This window comes from Tenrec ecaudatus, chromosome 12 (assembly GCF_050624435.1).
Source record: "Tenrec ecaudatus isolate mTenEca1 chromosome 12, mTenEca1.hap1, whole genome shotgun sequence".
NCBI lineage: Eukaryota > Metazoa > Chordata > Mammalia > Afrosoricida > Tenrecidae > Tenrec > Tenrec ecaudatus.
This window is the reverse complement of record NC_134541.1, coordinates 112,022,195-112,028,658: the sequence shown is the minus strand read 5'-3', so window position 1 is coordinate 112,028,658 and position 6,464 is coordinate 112,022,195.

Here is a 6,464-nt window from a genome sequence, read left to right as displayed (position 1 = left end):
TATCTATCGCATTATCTCTACTTCACTCGAGGCGTGGAGGCTACTGTGCGGAGGACAGCTGGAGTCAGAATGGGTAAGAAGATTGGAGAGTGAAGTTATGCCTGAACTCCATCGCAATCTGTGTTGTGATCCGGTGGGTTCCCATCCCTCCTGTTCGCATTAGAGGACTTTGAACGCTCCTGCATGCTAGTCTCCAATTACATCTGTGGGCTCTGCTGTAAAGTAATGGCAAAACCAAAACCAAACTCACTGCCATCAAGTAGATGCCAGCTCATAGTGACCCTGCAGGGCAGGGTAGAAAGAACTCTTTCCCCATCTTTCTCCTTCAGGGTAGCTGGTGGCTTCGAACTGCTGAGCTGGCAGTTAGCCGCCCAATGTGTAACCACCACATCTACAGGGCTTCCTAAATTAATGGCAATAGGCCAACAATTGGCAATCCATTCCTAAGGTGACTCTCATTTATTTCTAATTGGAAAACAGCACTCTTAGAAGTTAACAATAGCTTCTTACCAAGGGTCGGCTCCATATGTACTCATCTTAGAAAACATGTTCATGCTTTCTTTCCTGGGTTTGTTGTTTGGTTGGTTCCTTGTGTTTTGTTTTTGTGCTCCAAAGATGATTTCATGTAGAGAAACACTAAATGTGATGGATACATTCCTCAATAACTATGGTAAGATAAGTACTTATCTGGAGTAGAAGTGGACAGCTTTATTTCCGTGAAGGTTGAGATAAATATCCTTTGTGATCATGAGGCAAAATAGGTGCTATTATGTGACTATTTATGTAACCATATAGAAAACCCTTCTTGCCCGGGGTAGGCTACCCAGAGTGGGCTTTGAGCCTAGTAGTTGCACCAACTGGAATCATTCTCCAGACCAAGAGCAATTGCCTTAGGGAAAGAGACCTACCCACCTAGGCTTTGCCACCATCATGGTCTATTTCACTCTGCCCCATTGATATCCAGATCCACGTACACATTCTCTCCCCCTAGAGAACCCAGCCATGTCCGCTTGGAAGACTGGAGACTCGTTGAGTCTCTGGTTCTTGAATTGAGACTCCGCTGTTTAGTGTCAACAGTGGCGTCCTCAGCATGAAGGTGAGGACTAGTGTGGACACTGCACTGACTACAGGCCGCAGAGTCAGGCACCGGGATCACTGGAGGATGGCGGGGCGGGGGGAGGGGGCGGAGCAGAGGCAGATGTCCTGGGTTGGTCTTTGAGGTTCACAGTGCCTGCCTGTTCCAGTGGTGTCTGAAAGGGTGGAGACGAGGCACAGAACAGACATAGAATTTAGCCAGGAATGTGAAGTTGAGAAAGATTTTATTGAGGCAGGAAAAGAACTCCCGGGAGGGAAGGGAGAGCAGAGAAAGGGACGGGGGCATTTTGAGCGCCCCCCCCCCAGTAGGTTCTGCAACCCAATGACTTAGGTAAGGGAAGTCACACCTGGCAGTGAGGCAATGGGACTTAAAGGTATGAGCTTAAAGGTATTGAGCTGGTGAGGGGAAGGAGGTTCTTTGTGCCGTAGTTTCAAGTTTCTGGCCAGGTGACATTTTTGTCAGTAAATCATGTTGTTCCTAGGAAACAGTGCTAGGGAGAGGGGGCCTGTGTTCTGTGAAACACTGAAAGCAGGTGCTTTGAATTTCAGGTGTTTTGAAATTCAGCCAGGTCATTTGTCTTTTCAAGAAGCTTGTACAAGGGGCTGCTTTGGTCCGGACCCAGTCCAAACAGTGTCCATGGGTGCTGTTGGCATCTAGAGGTCAGGGATGTTGCTAAATATCCTATACTGCAGAGGCCACCCCTTACCCCAACAAAGAATTATCTACCCCAAATATCCATATTGTGGAGGTTGATCTCCAATAATAACAATTGTCTGTACTTCATGAGGCACTTAAGGAAAATGTTCTATTTTCATCCCCACGGAGTCATTACTTCTGGTACAGTGATGGCTATCTTATCTGGTAGATCACAGGGTCATGTTCATTGTTTCACTCATCTTTGTATCCTGTTTTGTGTCATCTTTGAATCAATACACCTGGTATTTATGACCTGGCATCAGTGTCAACACTCATTATCCAAAGCTAGTGTGCTTAATGCATTTCACACTGTCCTGATTAACAGGCATTCTCTTTGTTCTTTGCTGTCATCAAAGATGGATACCTTTACTGTCTGGCTATTCTTTAAGGATAACAGGTTTGGTATTGACAGGGTATTTTTGTTGGTTTGTTTGGTTCAGTTTCATGCAACTGTTCATGGATAAGCTAGGATTGATGTCTAAAGGAGCTAGGTTGTAAGTTAGAAGCTTTCCTCCTGAATTAGAGATATAATAAACTGTGTGAAAGTTGGAACCCATGTGAGGTGGAAACCTGTCAGAAAAGGCAAACTCAAATTATTTCCACGGATACCAATAGAAAAGTGGTGAGCCTGCCCCCGTCAAAAGTGAAAGCCCAGATGAGAATGACGAGAGCGACGAATGTATAAGGGTGCTTTACTCAATTGATGTATGTATGGATTGTGATAAGGGTTGTATGAGCCCCAATAAAATGATTTATTTTTTTAAAAAGAAAGAAAAAAAAGTGAAAACCCAGAAAAAAATCGAGGTAGTCCCACTGAGCTCTGGCTCACACGGGTTTTGCTGTCTTAATGAACCTTTGTTTGAGCTTATTCATTGTAATTTACATTATAGTACTCCCGATCAATTTATACATTACTTCCCTTTGTAAAACAGTAATCCTAGAGAAAGAATGAGCATCTGCAACTCTTCAATTTTCTTGTTCTCCTCCATATTATTTTTATAAATATCATCCCCAGTAAAAATGTGTCTCGCCACCCCACCTCCCCCGGAACGCACCAATGTTTCTAAAAACATAACTGCCACCTTTATAAAGTCACAAATGATCCAACTCTTAACCCACTGCCATTGAGTCAATTCTGACTCAAAAGCACAAATACTTAACCTTAACCTGTGTCTGAGTTACCTAGTACTGCTATAGTAGAAATCCCACAAATGGTGGCTTTAAGTAAACATATTTATCTCCTCACTGTTTGTTGTTGGGTTTGGGAGGCTTACAGTCTGAATTCAGAGCACCAGCTTTAAGGAGAGGCCTTCTCTCTCTTTTGCTTCTGGAGGGAAAGTCTTTTTCTCTTTTCAGCATCTGCTTCCTGGTTTCTTGGAGTTCTTCTTGGAGTGCCATTTAGCTCTCCTGAGTTCTGCTTGCTTGCTTACTTGCGTGATCTGCTCACTTTCTATCTCAAAAGATATGTCTTTATGCTCTTCTGCATCTCAAAGCAGTGCTCTGAGCGTGTTCTTCCTGATTTAGCCTGGGCCCTTGGCCAAGGGAGACCTACCAGAATGTGCAAACTACGGGTCCCTGGAACAATAACAAGAGTGGGAAAACCATGGGTCGGTGCCCTACGAGAAGCTTAACCTCCCTCGTAGAAAACAAAGGCAGCATGAGTGTTTTGAAGCAACCAAGCAGCTCGACAGGCAGAGTGGAAACTAGCTGTGCCCAACGTTGGTGGCCAAGTTCACTTTAGCTACTCTGTGATTAAGAGCACGTTTCAGAGTCTCTTCCGACACGCACGCTGATCTTTTCTTTCTTTCTTGGCTTTTTAATGACCCTTTAAAAAAATTTTCATGAATGATGTCATTGCTGTTATTCCACAGCTCATCAAGTCTTCTCTCATTAGCACTCAGTGCCGCAAATCTGTTCCTGAGATGTTCCCGAAATTCAGGTGGAATAGACTCAAGGTCATATTTTGGCTCTCATGGACTTCTTTTAATTTTCTTCAGCTTCAACCTGAATTTACATAAGAGCAATTGGTGGCCGTTTCCACAATCAGCCCCTGGCCTGCTTTTAGCTGCTGATATTGAGGTTCTCCATTGTCTCTTCCCACAGATATAGTCTATTTGATTTCAGTGTGTTCCATCTGGAGAAGTCCATGTGTACAGTTACTGTTCGTGTTGTTGAAAATAAAGTATTTGCCATCAACAAGTTGTTGATCTTGCAAACTTCTAACATGCCATCTCCAGCTTCATTTCCAACACCAAGACCATATATTCCAACTACTGTTTCCTCCTCTTTGTTTCCAACTTTTGCATTCCAGTCACCAGTAATTTCAGTGCATCTAGATTACATGTTTGATCGATTTTCAACTGAAGATGATGGTAGAACTCTTCAGTTTCTTCATCATTAACTTTTGTGGTTGGTCCATACATTTGAATAACAGGTGTATTGGTGGGATTTCCTTGAAGGCAGGTAGCATCCTATCACAACTGCATTGTATTTCAAAATATGCTCATAAGTCTCGAAATGTCCTTTTTGCCTAGGAAGGCAACATCATTCCTCTTGATTGTGTCATGCGCGGCATAATGAGCCATATAGCTTTCCGATTCAGAATGGCCAATGCCAGTGCATTTCAGCTTGCTAGCGCCTGGGATATAGATCTTTAAACATTCTACTTCATTGATGACTTTGTTTCCCTAGATCCAGACTTTGTACCTTCCAAGTTCCAATGATGATCAGTTTTGCAGCTGTTCCTTCTTCCTTGAGTTGTATCCCATCAGCAAATGCAGATCCTAAAGGCCCCCCCCCCAGGCTTTACTCCATTCATGTCACCTCGGCTGACTCTACTCTGGGCAAGCAGCTCTGCCTCAGTCACATCGTGCGTGCCTTCTCACCCAAAAAGTCCATTCTCCGGCACCACCTTTGACAAGCTTCTGTTTCCATTCACGAGGGCTTCGAACTCTGACAGTGTTTCAAAGCTATGCATTGGGTTTTCAAAGGCTGCTTCCTCAGACGTGGACAGCTGAGTCCTTCTTCACAGTCTGTTCTTCGTCTGGAAGCTCTGCTGAAACCTGTTCGCTTGGGTGACCCTGCTGGCATTGGAAATGCCGATGACATAGCTTCCAGCATTTCAGCAGCACACAAGCCACCACAGCAGAAGTTGTCCCAGACCATAGGAACAAGAAAGGTGAGTGCCTTCAGGCAGGAGCCTTACTGATGGAGTAGATCTTGGTAACATTCGCATCCGTCTGGCAAAGGTTAGGGGAGCTGAGGCCCAGAGAAAAGGGTGCCTGCAGGGATGGCTAAGAAAAGAGTATCCTGAATGAAGAACAACATCCTGAATAATTTCTTATCCTGAATTGTAACCTGCAATGTCCTTAATCGACCTCACAATCATGAGAAAGGGTAAACATCAGAGTGAGCTTTGAACAAGTATTGCTACTAGGACCCGGTCCACATATGCACAGATTTATTGCAAACCAAACCTGGCTAACCCCGTTCCTGTGATCGGTAGATGGCTGTAGATCAATGCTTTCAGGAATACACTTGGCTTAGTCGCTTTTGTACCCTAAAGGAGCCCTGGTCATGTAGTGGGCTATGTACGGTCAGCAGCTGGAAACCACCAGCTGCTCCGAGGAAGACAGGTGCTGCTTCTACTCCCATAAAGATTTACAGTCTCAGTCTTCTCTGTCCTATGGGTCACGATGAGGCAGAACTGACCGGCGGCAGTGAGTCTTGTTTGGGTTTGGTCTCACTACAATGCCTAAAGGTGGAGTCCAATTCAAGCACTGGCTTGAAGGGGATCTCCTGGGTTAAATTCAAGGTTATGGTGATTTATAGATTTATTTATTTTTATTCCAAAGAGGTAAGCTTGATAGACTTTCTCAAAGAATACAGGTTCATCACAGGGGCTCATTATCAAGAAGCTTTAAGAAAGTCGAGACTGCATTGCTAAAAAATGTTCCAGGAAAGTTGCTCTAAGGTAATTTTTTCTCCATCCATGCCAAGTACCTGCTCATTCTTTGAAGGTAACAAGAATTGTCCTACAAATATTTCAATGGGAAACCTCACTCCATTGGCTCTGCAGCCCTGATCTTGTCCCTTCAGGCTTCTTTTGTTTTCCTAAAATAGATTGCAAAGGAGCACAATTTGTGCTCTTGAGTTTTACCAAAGCTGCCATGTTTTTGGTCAACATCGTAATTCAAATGCATCAATTCTTCAGTCTTCCTTAGTCATTGCCCAACTGTCACATGCAGATGAGGCAGTTGAAAACATTTTGACTTGGGCCAGGCACACTACACTTCAATGTGACATCCTTTCTCTTCAAAACCTTAAAGAGGTTTCCACCAGATTCGTCCAATGCACCATGCCTTGCCTTTTCTTTCTAATTGTGATTGCTGTTTCTAAGAGCATGGATTGCGGATCCAAGCAAAGTTAAATCCTTGACAGCTTCGATCTGTTCTCCATTTGGCATAATGATGCCTATTGGTAGAGTGCGTTTTTGTTTTCTTAAACTCCGTTGTAATCAATATTGAAGGCTGCACCCCTTGAACTTTATCAGAAAAGTCTTCAAATCTTCCTGAAGCAAGGTTGTATCGTGTGCATATAGAAGGTTGTTAATAAGCCATACAGCATCCTTCTGAGAGCCCAGCTTCTCGGATGATTTGCTCAGTATTCAGAC